Genomic DNA, 21352 nt, shown 5'->3' with positions numbered 1-21352 from the left:
ATCACTTTCCGTTTCCCCCAGTCTCTTAAATCTATTAAGCTTAGTTAGGCCATAGAGTCTTGCTGATGTTTGTAAAACCAGTAAGAATGTTATGTTTTTGGATTATTTCTGTTTTTTGTGTGCAGGCATATCCTTGAAGTAGCAAGTAAACTAGCTGATTTTAAATTTATAGTTGAAATTATTACTAAATTAGGAAAATAAAATTTGTGCTATTTATTTTTAAGCCAAAAATACAGAGGGAAGAAGTTCCTCCTAGGTTGGCTTTTGGGGATTTTTGGTTTGTTTTTGTTGTTTTTGTTGTTGTTTTTGTGTTTGTTTGTTTGCTTTTGGTTGAAAAAAAGATTCATCTTTCCTGAATATGGCAGAGGTATTAGGACAAATGCTGGAAATAATTCAAAGAAATGAAGACCACATGGATTTGTACTACTTTTGTGTGGAAGTGTGATCTTTCACATTCAGTTGAGGTTTGTAACTAAATTTAATAATGAAGTATTAAATCACTGAGTATTCTTTGCAGAGATGTACTGTCTAGTGAACAAATGAAATGTCTAGAACTGAAGAGACATTTACATATAAAACAGAGAAATAAGTTGAAAATCAGAAGATGTTTCTTGAGAGAAAAGGCTTTGAATTAAAAAGCCAACAGAATCAAATGTTCCACATCACATTAGTGATTTATAGGTTTATTATAAAGTAGCCCTTTGTGTTTACAAGACAAAGATGCCACAAACCATCGCTGAGACATTAGCGAAGGATGTTTAGTTGAAATATGGATAAATCTGAAGTAAAGAAGTTAGATCAACTACTATTTTCTAATGACACATTAGCTTGATATATTTAGTACCTGGCTAATGATATAGAAAGCAAACACAGAGAACACATAAAGCTAGCACATATGCTTATTGAAACTTGATTATTGCACAGATATTGCTAACATGGTGATTCTTTTAATATATGTGCAATGTAATTATTATGGTGATAAGAAGGAAAAATTCCTTTTTTTTTTTTTCCTGGAATATTGTTGATAAAGACACTTGCTCTGAAATGTGGAGAATGAAAACTGGTTGCATTGCAACAAATACATTTTGAAATTTAAGTTTTGTGGAGGAATGTGTTCTGATGGAACAGCTGAATGACAACAAAATATCCTAGGTTTGTCACTCACATTCAGGAGCTTCGCTGGAATGGAAATCAACATCATGCTTTCTTCATCAAGAAAGTTTTGCTGTGAAAAGTAAAATACTACTGCACTAAACAGTGTGCTTAGTGACATAATAAAGACTGTGGATTTATAAAAGTGAAAGCCTAAAATTTGATATTTTTGTCTTAATTACATCATCAGATGAAAGTTGGAGATGGGCAACCAACTATTGCCTCGTAAGGTATAATAGTTATTGGGGAAAAAATATCTCAAGAAAGTGTAACTACATCATAAACTTCTAGGGAGTTTATAAATTAAGAAAACAGTTTGATCTCAACTTTTTAAGAATGTGAATTGGGCATCTGGACATACTTATTTATCTGACATGTTTAGGATTTTTTTTTTTTTTTGGCCATGCCCATGGCATGCAGAAGTCCCCAGGCCAGAGATTGAACTGTGCCAAAGCTGTAACTGGAGCCACAGCAGTGACAATGCCAAATCCTTAACCCACTGGGCTACGAGAGAACTCTAGACATATTTAGTATTTTTAATGATCTTACTATTTCCATGTAAGGAAAGAAGGCAATGTTATTGTTTTTTAATATTAGGTAAGACTGAAAGGCAAAAGTGGAAATTTAGAAGCTTAGAAGAATGTAATTTCTATAAATATTTATGACATATGACAGCCACTTACTAAGTAGGAAGAATGATCTTGATATTGCACATTTATGAAAAGTTATAACTGAACCTTAGAAATTTGATAGAACAATTTAACTTTACTTTTCATCAAAAGAAGAGCCAAATATAAACATGACTCTGGAATCCAGTTCTTTCTCTGAAAGATAACTCAAATTGAACCATAACTTTGCAGGATAAATTGTTGAAATTACCTGTAGATGAAGGATTGATGATGAATTTTGTAAATACATTACTTCCTTTAATTTGAATAAAAGCTAAAAATGAATATCCTAAGTTTTCAAAATTTAGAATTTTTAAAAAACCTCTTCTTGACATTTTCATCAACACGCCTCTATAGTGCATATTTCTCTACTATGAGAGTTATTACAACAAATCGTACAAGCCATTTAGAGATAAATTATTCTCTACAGTAGCACTGATGTTAGTCCAAGTTAAGTTAGATAAATAAATATTCAAGAATCAAACACATTTGTCAAATTTGAATCTTTAGATTGGTATGCAAAATGTTCATTTGGATTGTGCATGTAAGCATTTAAAATGGGAAACACTATTTCACATATAGCTTTTTCTACAGTTATGACTGTGAGGTGAAAAATTTGCTGAATGTAATAGTGATTCTCTACATTATTTGTCTATATGATTACTTTTAGTCAATGGGTCAATTTTCTTTTCCCTATGCTATTTCAATAATTATTATATTTATCAAATATAATATTAATCTATTAACTTTAATAATAAAATATATTTGTATTTTGTATACCTTTAAATTTTTATTTTACAATAGTTTATTTATTTGTCTGTACTTGTGACATATGGGAGTTCCTGGGCCAGGGACTGAATCTGAACTACAGCTGTGAGTACACCACAGCTATTGCAATGCCAAACCATTAAGCCACTGTGCTGGGCCAGGGATCAAACCTGCATGTCAGCAGTGACCCAAGCTGCTGTGGATCCTTAACCAGCTTCACCACAGCAAGAACTTCTCTAATAATTTATTTATATCTTATTTTATAAAACTATTGATATGTGACATTATGATAAGTTGGAAGTAATAAAAATGTATGCTTCACATTAGTTGGTTTGAGAAGCAACTGATCTTAAATACAAAGGAACCCAAGAAGAGTAGCAGTAGAAAAAAGATAATAGACCAACAACACATAAAAAAGATCATAAAACAAAATCAAGTTGGATTCATCCTAGGATCACAGGATGGTTCAACATATGCAAATAAATCATTGTGATGTATCATATCAGCAAAAGAAAAGACAAAAACCATGCCATCATCTCAATAGAGGGAGAAAAATCATTTGATAAAATCCAACATCTAATCATGATAAAAACTCTTAGCAAAGTGGGTGTAGAGGGAACATACCTCAATACAATAAAAGTTATTTATGACAAACCCACAACCAACATAATACTGAATGGTGAAAAGCTGAAAGTCTTCTCACTAACATCTGGAACAAGACAAGGATGCCCCCTCTCATCACTTCTTATTTAACATAGTATTAAAGTCCTAGTCAAAGCAATCAGACGAGAAAAAGAAATTAAAAATATCTAATTTGGAAGGGAAGAGGCAAAATTATTATACACAGGTGACATGACACTATATATAGATAGCCCTAAAGACTTGACACAAAAACTAATTCAGCAAGTAGCAGTACAAAAGATTAACGTAAAGATTAATATGCAGAAAAGCAGGGAGTTCCCATCATGGCTCAGTGGTTAACGAACCTGATTAGGAACCATGAGGTTTCAGGTTTGATCCCTGGCCTCGCACAGTGGTTTAAGGATCTGGCATTGCCGTGAGCTGTGGTATAGGTCACAGATGTGACTTGGATCCCGAGTTGCTGTGGCTCTGGCATAAGCCGGCGGCTACAGCTCCGATTAGACCCCTAGCCTGGGAACCTCCATATGCCACAGGTGCAGCCCTAGAAAAGACAAAGAGACAAAAAAAAAAAAAAAGGTTAACATACAGAAATTAGTTGCAATTCTTCACATTAACAATGAAATATCAGAAAGGGAGGAGTTCCTGTGCGGCTCGGGTGTGTTAAGGATCTAGTGTTGTCACTGCTGCGGTGCAAGTTTTATCCCTGACTGGGAAATTTCATGTGCCACTAGTGTGGCCAAAAATACAAAATCTTTTTTAAAAATTAAAAAAAGAGAACTATCAGAAAGGAGAAGTAAAAAAAATCCCTTTGAATTGTGTTAAAAAAACAAAACAAAAACAGGAATAAACATGATCAAGAAGGTGAGACTTTTATGCTGAGAACTATAAAACATTGATGGGGAAATTGAAGATGATACAAAAAATGGAAAGATATCCTATGCTCTTGGATTGGAAGAATTAATATTGTTAAATGGCTATACTATCCAAAGGAATTTACAGATTTAATGCAACCATTTTCAAAATGCCAATGACATTTTTCACAGAAGTATAACAAATCCTAAAATTTAAATGGAACCATAAAAGACAAAGTTACCAAAGAAATCCTGTTTAAAAGAACAAAGCTGGAGGCATAATGCTTTCAGACTTCAGACTACTACAAAATGAGAATAATCAAAACAGCACAGTATTGGCGCAAAAACAGACATATGGATCAATGGAATAAAATAGAAAGCCCAGAAGTAATCTCATATACTTATGGTTAATTAATCTTTGACAAAGGAGGCAAGACTATTCAATGGGGAAAAAACAAGTCTCTTCAGCAAGTGGTGTTGGGAAAGCTAGACAGCCACATGTAGATCAATGAAAATAGAATGCTTCCTCATACCAGACACAAAAATGAACTCAAAATGGTTTAAGGACTTAAATATAAGACATGACACCATAAAACTTCTAGAGGGAAACATAGGCAAATATTCTCTAATGTAAATCTTACCCGTGTTTTCTTAGGTCAGTCCCCAAGGCAATTAGAAATAAAATGTACAAAAGCTTATTCAATTCAGTACCAAAATAGCAACTCAATCAAAAAATAGGTGGTAGACCTAAATAGACATTACTCCAAAGAAGCTATACAGATGGCCGATAGGCACATGAAAAGATGCTCAACATGGCTAATTATTAGAGAAATGCAAATCAAAACCACAGTGAGGTCTCCATGCTGTACTCCAGAAACTAACACAATATTGTAAATCAACTATACTTCAATCTAAAAAAAATCAGAAAAAAAGATATTAAATGAAATTTTTTAGTGTATCGTGCCAAAGAAAATAGACTGTCATTCCTTGTTTAAGGCACTTGTCTGAATAAAAACCTGTATCAAATCACCTGTGATAAAATGTTCATTTAACAAGATTTTTCACTTTATCTTCAATAACTTTTTATTATTATAAGGAAATGCTTTATATCATAGGGGATTTAGAAGATAAGAAACGTAGTAGAAAATTTGGCAAAATTTATAAAGAGGCAATGTACAGAAGAAGAGATAGAAAATCTAACATGCATATGAAGAGATGATTATGCTCATCAAAAATCAGGGAAATCAAATTAAAATAGTGATGGACTATACTGTATATATATTATGTAGGCAAAAATCAAAAAGCTGAATTATTGCAACTCCCGATGAGGATCTGGAGAGACAGGAACTTTCATATACAGCTAGTGGGCGTGTGAAATGCTACAGCTATTCTGGAAAGCTGTTTGGTACCACTTCGTAAAATGGAGTATTAACATACCTATAGACCCAGCAGTTCTGCTTCTGGGTAAAAATCCCAAAGAAATTGCCACACTGATTCCTAAAGGAATGTACCAGATATCTCCTAGTCTCTGTCTCAGGTACTTTTGTCCTCATGGACTCTAGGTTACCTGGTCATTCTACTGCTCAACATTCTACTGGCAACTACTCTATATAGGATTTGTAACCACTATTGCAATAAATAATTCTGCAGCCACCTGGATTTCTGAGACCCACCTCTGCTGCAGAACTCAGTGGGAGGTCCCCTCCTGATTAACTAATTGAGTGAATTGGTTGCCTTTTGTCCATAGTGCCCACTGTCTTCCCCACTTTCCCCACAGGCAGCTTTTCCCAGGGGTTTAATAGGCATTTCTTTTCTGTGTTTATGTTCCTGCACACTGTGTATTGTTTTACATATCTTAAATTAAGTAGCACAGTGTAAATCCAAGGGTTCTCAAGGCATTGTCCTGAGTCTCAGGAAACTTCTTAGGCTGGAATGGAACGGATACCCTGAGTGTCATTGTTTGACTAGTTATCTCCTTTACTTATCTCCCTGAATTTTTCTCTAATCTCTGGTCTTAACTAAGCAATTTAATCCTTGTTAATTTAATTCCTGGTTTTCCCTAATTTGTAAAGGTACTCATTTTTCTTAACCACTCCCTTTAATGTTTATACTAAATTCTGAAACTAGATATTGATTCTGACCAAATACTACTCTTCTCAAGTATCTTTGCTACATTTAACAGGCGTCATATAGCAATTTGTCCTACAACAAAACAGTAGTATACCTACTGCACATATAAGTAAAGAGAAGGCTATAACATTATGTAGTCAACAGAGATGTGGGAAATACATGAAACAACAATGTGACAGGAAAAGCAAAACAGCCTTACTTATCTTTCTAATTCTAATAGGAATTGTCTTAGCTGTTCTCACAAAGGCATTTGTGCTCTATGCCACTCATCCTCTGGTGTTTTTACTTTTCACTTATATTTCCTCCTACTTTGGTAGAATATGACTCTGAATGCACAAAAGAGTATTAGTGGTCTTTGAAGTTTCCTCTCTACCCTAAAATTTTATGAGTTGCTATGGATCAGTGAATGACCATTGGAATAAAGTTGGGCTAGAAGAAAAAAAATAAACAATTCAGAATAACATAACAGGTAAAGAAAGCTCTTTCATGCTGGACTGACTTTCTCCAAGTCACCAGGGACTATAGAAAATCATTTTGGGGAAAGATGAAAAGAATGAAATGGTAAGAGAGTTGTACTGTTCAATTTTCAATACCAAGTATTGTTTGAATATTTTTTAGTGTTTAGTTAACAAAGTTAGTGCAGGGACACACTTTTGGACAGGTTATCAGAAACCATGCCCACTTCTCCTTTTTGACACCTCCTTGCTTTTCTTTGTTTCAATGTGAATTTTTCTTTTTCATCGCAAGTCCATGAATTGGGGTTGCTAATTTGTTTGACCAGGACTCATTATATCCGATGAAAAAGATCTAACAGAAAAAGTCACTTGCACTCAGATTAAGTAATATATATTGAGTAATATACTCTTAAAATGAAAATAAATTCCTTTCTTTTATCCCTGTTTCTCTGCCAGTCTTTCCTTTTCTGTTTTTGTTTTTAAAAACTGAGCATCTTTTTCCTAAATGGAGTCTGGTAACCTATCAATGTGAAGAAACAGTCTATATCCTGATGATGGAAGGTCTATTCTTATCCCAGCCTATTGGGAAATACCCTCTGACCTGTCACTATCCTCTGTAAAACTAAGACTAATTTAAAGATAAATTGTCTCGAGCTACTGTGAAGCAGAAGCAAAGATAAAGTTAATGGGAATGTGATTCAATTTATAAAAATCTGATTTATGCACAACTTTTCAGGGGCACACTTGTAACATCAAATGAGGATCATCTGTACTAAAGGAAACAACAAATTCCTTGAGCTTTCATTATGAAAAGAAATCAAATTGTGAGGAAAGGCAAGATATATAGGCAATTATTTAATATCAACATGGCTGACAAGTTCAACTTATAGCTGGTTAGAAAAAAATAATTAAATTCCTTGAACCATAAGCTTGTTCACTTTTTTATCTCCACTATCTGGGGGCAATAGAATAGTGATTGCATATTGTGAAGCAAGGGCAGGCTTTTGTTACCAGAAACTTCATATCTTTCAGAAGTGCTATGATGCTGAGAGTTACACTCGACTGTTGAATGATACTATCGTCTCAGCCGAGACTTTTACTGTTCACTAAGCATCCTTATTCTCTTTCACAGTCTTGGCTTCCTTCCAGGTATCTGCAGCCATGTGACTTTCTAGCCAATATTTCTGGGCCAAGGCATTTTTGGACAGGTGTAAGTTCTCTACTTTTCTGCCACTGTGAACACCAAAGTGAAATCTTCACCTGCTGAGATCCCCAAATGAGTATACGGAAGGGAATGACCTACACTGACCTGTAGATGAATTGAAAGTAAGCTTTTGTTGTATTAAGCCACTCAAGTTTGGCAGTTAAATTGTTAATGCAGCATGAATCTGTGTATATGGATTAACACAACTGCGTAGATGTTGCTAGTTCAGACTTCATACTAATTGTCTTCCTCTATTATCACCTTTTGAAGTATATAATTTTACTTTTTTAAAACAGAAATATTTTAGAGAGGTAAATAGAGTAGAATACAAACTACCATAGTTTCTAACTTTTAATTCAACTTTATTTTAAAGTTTTAGTTTTTGTTCCAGGAGTTGTTTAATGGGATCATATTCAGTACCACTTGATACAGGTAAAAATGTGAACACTTCTACCAGGGTTCTTTTTCCAGTAGTTTTATCAATTGAGCATTTTATTTCTTTAGGTAGAGAATCTTAATCAAGTCAGTCCATATGCTCCAGGGTTGATATTAAATTTGTGAAAGAGATAAGAATAAAATTTTTAAAAAGCTCTGATAGCCTATAAATAAGCACTGAGTTGTTAACTTCAAGCCAAGTGAGGTAATCTAAAGTCTTGCTAAATTTACATTTCAAATATCTAATAAACATGCCTATTGTTTAGAAGTAAATTTTTATTGATACCGAAAGAGCCTAGAATTTAGGAAGTGATTCTAAACACAAAATCCAATGTAAAAGGCATTGTTAGGTTGTAAATTGTGTTTTTAATTTATTAATTAACAAGTATTTATGAATCATTTGAACTCACCCTCATCAAATTATTATAAAGCCCAAAGTCAGAGCTTTATGTGCAACGAGTCTTTAAATTCCACAACAACCCTATGCAAAATTTACTACCATTATCCTTAGGTTCCAGTGGAGAGCTTGAAGCAGAGAAAGACGTAGTAACCTGCCTGAGGCCACATGGCTAGGCAGTGAGGTAGTCAAGCTTTGGATTGAGGGTAGCCAGTTCGAGAGCCCTATCTCTTAATCCCTACACCTTACTAAATCTATGACTACATGTCAGTTGTGGTACTACACAGGTTGTGGATAATATTTCAATTGTTCCACTGTACTTAAGAGGTCTTTATTAATATCCTAATTTTTATAAGGAGACAGAAGAAAGAAATGTTAAGGAATTGGATCCTAGTCATACAACAGCAAATATGGTGGCAGGAGTTGACTTCAAATGATGCTCAAAGAGGAATGAGTTTGATTTCCAAATGATGGTACAGATAAAAACCATATTTTCAAATATATGAGTATATATATATATATATATATATATATGTATGCATGTATATATGTATGTATATACACACACAGGGCACAGTGCAAGGTCCTGTGCAAATGATAAATTTGGCAGTGACTTGGTGGCCCTTTAAATACAACAGTGTAGTCCCCATTCAGGTATTTCGTAAGGCTGTCAGATTTTGAAAAACAAAAGCAAAAGAACTGTATGCCCAGTTAAATTTAAATTTAGGTGAACACAATTTTTTCTTAGTATGACAATGTTCTATACAATATTTGAGATGTACTGAAAAACTATTTTTTGTTTATCTAAAATTCAGATTTAACTGGGCATCCTCCATTGTATCTAGCAATCCTCTTTTCTAGAAGTTTCATTACTTTACTTGTTTATTTTAATTTTGTATTATTATTATTATTTTTTTGTCTTTTTTGTTGTTGTTGTTGTTGTTGCTATTCCTTGGGCCGCACCCGCGGCATATGGAGGTTCCCAGGCTAGGGGTCTAATCGGAGCTGCAGCCACCGGCCTACACCAGAGCCACAGCAACGCGGGATCCGAGCCGCATCTGCAACCTACACCACAGCTCACGGCAACGCCGGATGGTTAACCCACTGAGCAAGGGCAGGGACCGAACCCGCAACCTCATGGTTCCTAGTCGGATTCGTTAACCACTGCGCCACGACGGGAACTCCCTAATTTTGTATTATTATTAAAGTATGGTTGATTAACAATGTTTCATCAAGTTCTGTTGTACAACAAAGTGACCCAATCACACACATTTCCCTATGCTGTTCAGTAGGACCCCATTGCCCATCCACTCCAGATATAATAATTTTCATCCCTCTTTGCAATTATTTGCCACATTCAAGGCACAGCTCCCTTTTGTTATGTCTTTGGAGTAAAGGTAGTATCAAGATCTATAGTCCATTATTGCCATTTATTTACCTACAACTGGTGGGGAAAATGGGACGAGACTGCGTTTAATCCTTCCTTGAGTATATGAGATACATAAACACAGACATTTATATAAATTGATTTTTTTGCATTTTCTCTAGTTACAATAGATCAGTCCCTCCTTCATTTACTTATAAAATGTAGACATAAATGTTCATAGAGCAAAAACTCATCTATTTATTAGTATTTTTGCACACATGTACTTGAAAGATAACAGGAATCTCCTTGACATCAAACACATTTAGCAGTAGATATTATTAGATTAGATTTTTGATGGTCTGACTTGTTTTGAGAGTATCACTAAGAAATTTTGTTTATAAATTACATTCAAAGACTGTCTCTTAGTTTGAATATAATTTTGTTTGAAAGTCTTAACTGCCATTATTATAAGTCCTTTCCTTCATTTCTAACAAATTACATAGTAGTTGGAATACAAAAAACTCTTTAGGACAAAAGTTTGATGAAAAATGATAAATTATCATTATCTTGATTTTTTTATTTTTCATTTAAAAACTTCTCTCTCCTCCATTTACAGAGTTAGGGATTGTAGAGGACACTAATTGCTGTGTCTCAAGCAAGAAAAGGTCAGTATACCTGATAAAGAAGCATGAATTCAATTGGAGACTTGTGCTTGTTTTGGAAAAGAGTTTCCAAAATGTGCATCTCACCTCCCTGTTAATTATTAAAATCATCTGACTGACCCTGTGAGAAGAGTGACTGATTTCCAATTTTCATTCGTTCTGGCTCATCTTCTCTGAAGTTCCTTGTTAATGTGTGAAAATAACATGTACTGTTTTTCAAATTCATTGGAATGATTAAATTCATTTCTTGGGTGGAAGCAAAGTTTGTAAAAAGAAATACATTACATGCTATAAATATGAATTTCATAATAGTAAAAGTACACAAGGAAAAGGGAAAAGAACCCCCAATTTTTCGTGGCAGAAGTAATAAAGGGAGAAAGTGAAGCAAGTGTTTTAATTTCAAAGAGGTGAAACATCTGGTCTCCATTTAAATGGTCTTAGGGCCGGGAAGGACTAAAAGCAGAGTTTCTTCTTATTGACACATTATCAAAACCCTATAAATTTAAAATCTTGTGATCGTCCTCCCTGTCGTTTTTTTCCTGGAGTCACCTCAATGGTCTATGAAATTGACTGGGCTGAAATTACAACCCAGGAACATTAATTATGTACCTAAGAAAAATACCTAAAAATAAGATTTCTGTTATAAATTACATAATAATCTAAATATCTAAGTGTATTTAGATATTTAGATTTATATATTTAGATATAAATATATTTACATATTAAAACATATCTAAATAGAAGTTCCCATTGTGGCTCAGCAGTTAATAAACCCAACTAGTATCCATGAGGATGTGGGTTCAATCCCTGGCCTCATTTGGTAGGTTAAGGATCCACTGTTGCCGTGAGCTGTGGTGTAGGTTGCAGACGCAGCTCCAATCCCAAGTTGCTGTAGCTGTGGTGTAGGCCAGTGGTTACAGCTTCGACTGGACCTCATAGCCTGGGAACCTCAATATGTCACGAGTACAGCACTAAAAAAGACAAAAAAGATATATATATCTAAATGAATAAATATATATCTATCCATAAATATATATTTATATATTTTAAAATTTAAATATATATTTATATAAATATTTATATATTTAGATTTATAAATATTTAGGTATTTATATTTATATAAACATATCTAAATATCTAAATATATCTAAATAAATTTTTGTTAAAATAATTTCAAAATTGCATTTTATCTGCTCATTGTGTGTATTTCCTTATAACAGTAACTGAGTTTGTCAAGAAAAATTCCAGCGATGCTGTTTGGCCTGCTTAAATCAGAGAAAAAGGTCGCAGAACAGTGTTTCAGAACACTTCTCCACAAAAAGAGAGAAATCCCTGTTAAATACAATGTTTAATCATCTTCAGTAGGAAAGGGTGTCCTAGGCTCTTCTCTTCACTAATTCTGGGGAAACTGGTTTGGAAGGAGGTTAAATTGCGTGGCTCTATATCTGTATCAGGATCTTTATCATCTCTATCTAGACTTTGACATACTCAGTGCAGGTTACATAAACCTTTTAAATTCTGAATGGATTCTTTACAGTAGGAAAGGAGGATAGTAAGTCATCTTCATTACTACTTAGAGGAACATCTGACCCAGTTAGTGGGCTTCATCGTGGCAGACAGTGACAGAATTTGGAAAATTCACTTCCAAATGCTTGGACTCGGAGTAATCTTTTCAAGTCAGAGTACATTGGTACCTGGGGAAGCATCTTATGAAATCATGTGCACTGGATAGCTTTTATGGAGCTCATTATCAAATGGGAACATTAGGCAGGAATCTGGCAGAGAAAATGTAATCAGGATTTATAATTAAGTGAGAACAAAATTTATAAACTTGATTATAATTGTAGGGTTTCTAGGCCCTTTTCCAAATATCAACCACATGTACTGCAACTATAAAATAAGAATTTGTATACCAAGAATGCTTTATTATGATTTCATTTCTGAAAACTTTGAGAGGTTTATTCTCAAACTGAAAAATGTTGCAATCCTTGTAAGAAAAGTTTGGTTACAGGATATCTGGTAGATCCAGCCTGGAAGTATTTCAAATAATTACATAATTCAAAATAACTTCTTAAACACAAATTCACTGCTTTTCTCAAGAGTGTTAATACTGTTTTCTTTAAATGAAAGAATCTTTGAAAGATAAAAGTGTGCCTATTTTATAGGTACCTCTTATCCTGGTAGGATTAAAGGCAGCTCCATTTCCCTCCTTTTATTTATTTATTTATTTATTCATTTTTTTTTTTTTGGTTTTTAGTGCCATACCCAAGACATATGGAAGTTCCTGGGTTAGAGGCTGAATTGGAGCTGCAGCTGCTGGCCTGCACCCCAGCCACAGAACTGTGGGATCTAGCTGTGTCTGCAACCTACACCACAGCTCACAGCAATGTCGGATCCCCGACCCACTGAGCGAGGCCAGGGATCGAACCAGCATCCTCATGGATTCTAGCTGGATTTGTTTCCACTGCACCATGAAGGGAACTCCCCATCTCCCTCCTTCATTTGTTTTATTGTTGATCTTTTTCGGAGTTTGGAAGCAATAATAGAATTTTCTGGAAATAGCATCCAGGGAGTTGGGGGCCTTGGGCATTGGAGCTGCTGAGAAAGACAAGCATGGCAGTGACTAGATGCCATAGGAGGAAAGGTTTGGAATTAGGTGATGCATTACTTAAGGCTGATAGCCTAACTTGTACAGCATTAGCCTCGTTAAAAAACATATAATGTGTAATGGTTCAGAGTTGGGTTTCATACCTAGCTTGACCTAGCTGTGAACTCTGGCTGTCTTTTGACTAGTATGAGAATATGAGTGTTTACTCAGCTTAAGACTCAGTTCCCTCATCTATAAAATGAGCCTGATAAAGCCAAGTTGAATAATTTTTACAAGGTTTAAAATTAATATGTAAACATATATCCCTGATACATGGTGGATGCTCAAATAACGGTACCTGTTTTTATTATTTTATGGAAAAGTTCTTGGCTGACTTTCTAGACGTCTCTGTCTATCTATCTATCTATCTATCTATCTATCTATCTATCTATCTATCTATCATCTATCTTCTTTTAAAAGATATTATATATCCCCTCTGATAACAGATGGTGTTTGTGTGTGTGTGTGTACCTGCTTCTTAAGATACACAGGTAGGGACTAGTGTTTTACTTTGGGGACAGAACAGTTAGTGCAGACATTAATTATAACTATTTTAAGGTTTAACATAGGAAAACCCTTTAAAACTTAAGATGTTTGATTTTAATTATAAATTAAATCAAAGTTATCGATCACCTCAAAGTACTCTGACTTCAGGGGCTTTACAATTTGTTTAGTGAGGCAGAAAGAATGAACTCATGAAAAGTTAAAACAGACAGAAGACAGTACATTACTGTTGGCCAAAGGAGTGGATGGAAGTGAGAGAGCTTCACAGCCCAAGGCAGAGCCCTGGGCTAGAGGGAGCTGGGGGCCCTCAACAAGAACCTTGAACTTAGAACTGCTGAGATGTGTGGGTTAACATGTAGAAACCAGGCATCAGAGGGCTCTGCAGACAACCACTTCTCCAGCCAGAGAACTAAGTAGAACATAGACTGTACATTTGTATCAGTACTGTCACAGATTGTGAGACTCTAAATTAACTTAATGGAAATTAACTAAAAATATATCAGTCCTCTTTACAAAAAAATGTGAGTTCATGCCTTTAAAAAGATTGTTTTATGGCCTATTTTGGAAATGCGATACTAAAATAGAATAGTTTATGAAAAGAATCAGCAGTGCAGAAACTATGGGAATCCCTGGGTGGGGTTGGTGGAGCTGTGATCACAGTCGGGACACGAGAGACACTGGCAAGGGAGAGAACTAGGTGGGTTTTGCTGTCTGTCACACTTTATTGATGGGATTCTTTTTGCCACACAGAACATTCCATAATGTATCCAGTTTTTGTTTTGTTTGGCTGGAATGTAAAGTTAAATTCCTCAAAACGTGTTGACTTAGTGTTTGTTGTTTTCCTTTTCTATACATCTTGGGTTGTAATGATGACTTTCTGTTATAATGGTGACACACACATCCACACACCTTTCTAGAATACACACACACACACACACATATATATATATACACACACACATATATACACACACACACACATATATATATAGTGAATAATTTGTTCTATACATAAATGGGAAGATGGCAGGAGTAATAAAGAAGAATTCCTGGAGTTTTACACGGTCTGTGTCTGCTCCTCTGAGGAATGTGTCCTGTGAGTTCTTTCAGGCAGTTCTATGTCTTATTCAACACTGTATCCTAGCACCTTGAGGAAGGCTTGGCATGTGCACTCAACGACTAGTAACAATAATGAAAATACATTTTAATAGAGTAAGTCATCAATAAATGACCACTAAAATAAGAATAAACATTCAGTGCATGCTTACTATGCTTACTGTGAGCGGGTACTATGTAAAATAATATTCACCCATTATTTTGTTTAATCCTGAGGAAAATCTCTACAAGGTGGGTAATCTTTTGGACCAAACTTAAATGATTATGTAATTGAGTCCCAGAACCATTAATTAACCTATGTGTACAAACATAAGGAGGACTTGCCAAAGGGACATGGGAACTCAGTCAGGTCTACCAGAAAGCCGTTGATTTAACCAGGCAAACCATGGCTCCCTAAACAGGTAAAGGGGTTCCATTAGCAAATTTGTTTATGCACAGGAAGGTCTACTCTTAGAGCTATGACTTCACTGGAATGAAACCAGGTAAGAGTTCAAACATACAAAGGACAATTACTGGAAATCAAGTTTTAAAATACTTTAATAGAGGATAAAATACACTCCAGTTTATTATGTAGACTTTTACTTTAATCTGACCTAAAACTTGTCATTCATGTTGACACTAATTTTTTTTAATCTATGTATAGATATATATCCACAAACACATGAATGTATAATATACGTGGGGAGGGGTGAGTGAGTTTATGTGTATCAGTGTGTGAGTATTTGCATAAATACTGTTGCCAATACCCAGCCTCTGTCCACCAGTGCCAAGTAGAAATGCAGAGACAGAGTTTTGGGCAAAGTAGAAATGAATGGCTTTTATTGCTTTGCCAGACAAAAGAGGCAACAGCAGGCTAAGGCCCTAAAGACAATTCTCCTTCATCAGAGAATAGGAAGAGGTCTTATAGTTTGGAAGTGGAAAATAGGGCTGCAGATAAGGATCAGAGTAGATGCAGGCTTGCATTCTTTTTTAAAGCTGGTGTTTAGTGGCCCTGGGACTGGTTCTGGTGGTCTTTGAGATTATTGTACCTCAACATTCTTTCTGAAATAAAGAAAGCTTCATCAAGTAGTTAATGTCTTCCACTTATTGGGAACTTAGTTCTGTAGAAGAACTCAAAAATATTGCTCTGTGCATCCCTTAAGAGGGAACTAGGACCTGCCCCAAGGCTGCACTATTGTTTCTTGACTGCTTTTCCCTTTGTCTCTATATCTCCTCCCTTCCCTGATTTGCCTGTTTGAACCTGCCCTTTGAAACTCCAGGAAGGTTGTGGAGGCTGAATGAAGCCTATTTCCTACAAACGAGAAATGGACACAGAAAGGCTTTTGTGCCCAAGAGCCACAAGAGTTCTGCTAGGTTTCAATACCCTCCCTAAAAAAAATTATAGACCAAAGATTCTTCTTCAGGTGACATTAAATTTAGAGAAATAATTAAGTCAGAAAACTGGAGGTAGGATATTGGCACAGTTTTTGCCTTGGTTGCTAACATTTTACCTAAATTTTTAGAGATACAGATAGTTAGAGTATGGTATACTAGTAATTACTCTTTTCTCAATGTCTTTCTGTGTTAACAGAGGTGAAAATGTGAGGTTTATTTTGAGCTCTCAGTGGAGAAACCGGTATCTCTCATGCAGTGAACTACTCTCCTCTTGGAACATTTTCTTAGATTCTGGAAGCCTGTGTTTTCTGTGTATTTCTCTTACTAGCCATGTCATCTAAGTTGCCATTGCTGACTCTACATCCTGGGCTTGATTTCTCTTGAGTTGCTCCATAACTCTGTCCTACACCACCTCCCCCCCTTGCCCTCTCACTCTGTTCTCTCTTTTTCTGTGGGTTTATGAATCCCATAGCTTTCAGTGTTATTTACATCTTCAAAAATTGTGTTTGTAGTCAGTGCTTTTACCACACCTCAAAAAATATAAAAATATTTCACTGTGTATTTGACGTCTCTTTAACACAGCCAATGACAACTTCTGTTTCTCCTTAGTCTTTTCCATCTCATTAAATAGCACCAAAATGTACTTAGTTTCTTGCTCAAGGCACAAACCTAGGAATGATTCTTAAGTCTCTTTTCTTTCCAACTCAACATGAAACCCTTGGAGGTTCTGTTATTTTTTTCTCAAAACATAGTCTTAGTTTTCACTTCATTTCCATCACTACCTCCCTGGTCTAGATGCCTATCATATCTTGCCTGGGTTACTATAATAGCCTCTTAATTACTTTCCTTGCCTCTACTTTTCCTCATTATCATTTACTAAAGAATCTGGAGTAATCTTTTAAAGTGAGTAATAGATTCATGTCACTCCTCTGTTAAAACATCTCAAAACCTCTCATTAGTCTTAGAATAAAATCCAAACATACTGCCTCCACTGATTTAGAACACACTGTATACATCTTCTCCCTGCCTGCCTTGTTCATCTCACGTCACATTAATAACCTCTCTTGTCCCCCCGACCCCCATCTTAGCCACTATGTTTTTGCCACATTGGTCTTCTTTCTGCTCCTCAAAACCGTCGTGTCTCTACCTGACTTAGGGACTTGATACAGCCATTCCTTAACCCCAAGTGCCCTTCATCTGACCTTTGCTTTCCCAGCATCTTGTCATTCCAATGTCATTGTAAATGGCTTTGGTTTTGAGAAGCCTTCCCAGACCACCTAAACTAAAGTACACACCCAGTAACTAATACTTTCTCACACTGCCCTGTTTATATTCTCTCCATAATGCTTAGTATGTTCTGACAGTTTCTTATTTATATTATTTATATGTGTATTTGTTTGTTGTATCCACTAGAGTGTAAAGTTTTTGAGAGCACAGACCTTATCTATCTTGTTCACCACAGTGCCCAAAGGCCTAGTTTGTGCACATCAGAGTAGGCCCTGGGTATGTACATGTTAAATATTGATAGGATGAAGCTTTGTGCATTGAATTCAAGATGTTCGTGAATGGATCCTCTATAGCTCTTTGCTGGCTCCAACCCTTTAAACCATGGGTCTTGGTTGATAAAGGAATATATAGAGTTGGGTGAGTTTTCTAACAAGTACTGAACATCCTACTGAATGATGTCCCCACGTGGAAGCTAAGGGGAGGTTTGCCTCACGCCAGCTTGAAAGGCTACATATAGTTCTTGACTGATCCACAGTTAATTCTTGGCATCTGGAGTGTAGGATGAGAAAGTAATGATAAAAAATTGATATTCACCCACCATTATGTACTAATATAATATCCCAGGGAAATTAGACTGATAAACACTCTGATTCAAAATCCACATAATCTAGCCCTTGAGGAATTCATGCAAGTAGACAAACATAAACTTTATTATCAGTATACTATTATTAAAGAGTCTGCAGTCACAGTTTTCTACTTGTAAGAGTTGTCGAATCAATGAGTTAACAGTTGATTAAAACGAAGCTCTGTAGTTGATAGCATTTGACACAGCCTTTGACACCTGCTAAGAAGTCCTGTGATTATGCTATCTTTAAAAAAGGGATCTTTTGGATGTATATATAATTAGTGGATTTTAATCCTGAGCAATTTTGGAGGTGGGGTTAACTAATTCCATGAGTCCTTCAATAGTGGGGAGTGGAGGCAGAAGGAGAGAGAGGTCAGAGAGGTTCAAAGTGTGACTAGGACTTGATGATGCCCCATTGCTGAGGGGACATGTGAAGCATGAGGTTGGTCCTTACAAAGAGAGATCAAGGCAATGGGGATCCAAGTCCTACAGTGACAAGAAACTGATTGCTAATCACCTGCCCCATCTGCCCTCGAGAAGATGCCCTGTTGCTTGTTGGTAGCTGCAGACCAGCTCTGGCCTGGCCAAAGCAGTGAATTTTTCTGTTATCTAGTGGGCTGCACCATACCTACTCTGCCCTTGCTAAGTTTATCTTTGCCAGTACTCTCAGCTCTAGGCAGCATATAAAGTCTCCTTACATCTTAGAGTTACTCTTTTATCAGAGTTAATCATTCTTTGTATTAACTTCTACCCTTTAACCTCCTATGTGATTTCTATGTCCTGATGGAACCTAGAATGTTATGGCTGACCCCAGTGAAATTACTCTTTGTAGGGCATAGAAGATCTGTTTTTGAATATGTGATCTAATCAAATCTATGTTTAAAGATCCTATAGGTCCACTTCCTTGTTTTAGGAAGAGAAATTTAAACTATATTGATTTTATCACAGGGAAGGAAATACTCTTGTATTTGGATTTTTTTCAGAAGGTATTTTATCTCATTTAATAAAAATCACATTAGCTTTATTACCTGTGTAGCAAAATTTCTATGCCTATCTCTGCAGTGCAAGGCAAATTTTCAGGATGAATACATAAATAATTGCTGATGTTTAGAAAGAATCTTAGCTTACTTAGTAGGCACAGTTTCCAGGTTCTATTTATCTTGTAATGAAGTAATTCCTACTTTAGAATAGCAAGTAATGATTGTTTTAAGTGACATGACTTTTATTGCATGTCACTCCTAATTTTAAAATTTATTTACTCTTATTTTTATCTCAAGGTATTGACTGACCTCTTGCTTTTAACATATAAAGTAAGAATGATTGGGGTCAGTCCTTCTTATGCCATTTGGTCAATATTGCAAATGGTTTGCATCTACTGAGGTGAACCTATCTATTACTTGGACCTGAAGTTGTCCAGCCAGGGAAGAGTGCAGTGGGAGAAGGCAGATGCAATGATGTAGTAGGAGAAGGTGGGCTGAAGTCCATCACTTCTTCACTGACACATGAAATGTTCCTAAGGCATGACCCACAGAGGCATCCCAAGTGGTATTCTCATCAAAAGAGTATATGTAAACCAATAAAATTTCAAAATATCTCGTCTTCAATTTGTACTTAATCAACATGAAGGGGGCACTTAATGTCCAATAATACTCTTACAGTCTCCCTTTTCCCCTTTCCTACCCATTGTCTGTGTGTGTCATTTCTGTTTTCAATGTCTCACTCCCAATATCTTCCCCCAAATGCTGCAGATTTTACCAATGTTTGCCTCTTGCCCTCCCCTCCATCTTCCTTCCTTATTCTCCATTCAAGCAAGGGCTAACCTTAATGGAAAGTGGAAAGGGAGAAGGAATTTGAAGCTGGCCAAGTTGGAATCCTCTTTAGTGGAAGAGGTTTGATTTATTCTTAATTTTCAATCCCATCACTGATTTTTACCAACAGTAGTAAATCCAATGAAAGACAACCAAAAAGTAATTTCCAGAGTCTCTGTTTAGTCAAAGTTCTGGAATAGGAAGGCATAGTATTTCTGAACTAGTTAATCTATGGCCACAAGCTCTGTTCCCTGGGAGACAGATTTTGAAATGGAGATTCATGAGCAGGATATTTTTGGGGGGTTGTTATTGAGTTGTGGAAGTGGGTGGAAAAAAGCAGTGTTGGTCAGGAAGAAGTTGAACTCCAGTCAATCCTCATAATTATGTAAGCTGACTGTCTAGAGCTAGGATGGGCCTTTAGGGCTTTCTTGAGTGGGATGAGAATATGGCCTTTGTATTCCCACACTGATGTGTGGATGTGAACTCACCTTGGAAGGCAGTATAATTTTGAACAAGGCAGTTTTCTTCAGCTAAGGCAGTCCTCAAAGAGGACTAGTTTTTGGAGATAATCTTCTTTCAGCATTCTCAACAGCTGAAAGAACAGGACCTTCATTCCTTAAGAGGGATCTAGGTAGTATATCTGTGCACTTACCATATATGACCATATAATGTCATTTGTCAGCCACATATGTGCTTCATCAAATGTGTCATTAACTACTATTATTTCAATAGAGATTTATCATGGAATCCTCTTAAAAATCAGACTTTATTTCTAGCTGTCAAGGAAATGTATAGAAAAACTTGCCTCTGCTGACACAATTGTAGAGCAAGAGAGGCTACTTCAAGGTTGGAAAGGGGAAATTAACAAGATAAGGATGCAAATGAACATGGATTGGTCTGAAGCCCATGGATTCCTAGACCATTAGGAAACACTGCTTGTGCAGGTGTAAGATTGATAGATGACAGAGGGCAATGATCCTAAATGATTGGATGAATAAATAAATGAATGGATGATCATTAGATACTGTTGTGGTTTTGGTAGGAAATTTTTCTCTGAGAATTTACAATTATTTTACTAAATAGACCCAGCTTCCTATACAACATACACAGCTATGTTTGGGCTTAGTATCAAAACATACCAGGCATATCTGTTGTATATCTAATTAGTTGGGAACAGAGCATCTTTTCTTAAAGATCATCTGCATTTTTAAAAGCAGAGGGAGCTTATGTGGATGAAGCCTCCAGATTCTCATTCAATTAGGTACCAGACCAAAGGGAGCTTTAATTGGAATCTAATCATGCCATCAATATAGGTAAGAGT

The sequence above is a fragment of the Phacochoerus africanus genome, chromosome 2, assembly GCF_016906955.1.
Source record: "Phacochoerus africanus isolate WHEZ1 chromosome 2, ROS_Pafr_v1, whole genome shotgun sequence".
NCBI classification, from domain to species: Eukaryota; Metazoa; Chordata; class Mammalia; order Artiodactyla; family Suidae; genus Phacochoerus; species Phacochoerus africanus.
The sequence above is the reverse complement of the archived record's forward strand: the minus strand, read 5'-3'. Positions refer to the sequence as shown.